We start from the raw sequence: 780 nt of genomic DNA, 5'->3' as shown, positions 1-780 counted from the left end.
TGCTGAAGCTTGGCTAGCCATGTCTAATTCATTTAGACTGAAGCTTTAGACTAACATTGCATGATTCCTGGAATTCTCATTAAGAATTTTGATATCTTTATTTTCTTTTCCACTTAATTTTCAAAAAAACCAAAAAAAAATTTATGTTTCTTGTTGAGTCTAGAGTCTCATGTTAAGTTTGGTGTCAATTGCATGTTTCTGTTCTTCTTGCAGTCATTCATGTGTCTTCATTAATCTTCAAGTTGTTTTGATGATTTCATTGCTCTAATCTTTAAATTCTCTTGACTTGAGTGTTTTGTGTTTCTCATGTGCATTCTCATTTTGTTAGTGTCAGTAGTATACAAACTGCTAAGTTTGGTGTCTTGCATGCATTGTTATTTTATTTTAGTTGCATTTTGATTATTCCTCACTATAAAAAAATCCAAAAATATTTTTAATTTGTGTCTTTTCAAGTCAATAATACAGAGAATTGAAGATTCAGAACATACAGCAGAGGAATTACACAGAAAAAGCTGGGCGTTCAAAACGCCCAGTAAAGAAGGGCAAACTGGCGTTTAAACGCCAGCCAGAGTGCCTGGCTGGGCGTTTAACGCCCAAAAAGGTAGTGGTTTGGGCGTTAAATGCCAGAATGTGCACCATTCTGGGCGTTTAACGCCAGGATGGCACAAGAGGGAAGATTTTGTTTTTAACGCAAATTTTTTTTCAAGTTTTCAAAATTTTTCAAAATCAAATCTTTTTCAAATCAAATCTTTTCAATCAAATCTTTTTCAAAATCAATTT

This window comes from Arachis duranensis, chromosome 9 (assembly GCF_000817695.3).
Source record: "Arachis duranensis cultivar V14167 chromosome 9, aradu.V14167.gnm2.J7QH, whole genome shotgun sequence".
Classification (NCBI taxonomy): Eukaryota; Viridiplantae; Streptophyta; class Magnoliopsida; order Fabales; family Fabaceae; genus Arachis; species Arachis duranensis.
The sequence above is the reverse complement of the archived record's forward strand: the minus strand, read 5'-3'. Positions refer to the sequence as shown.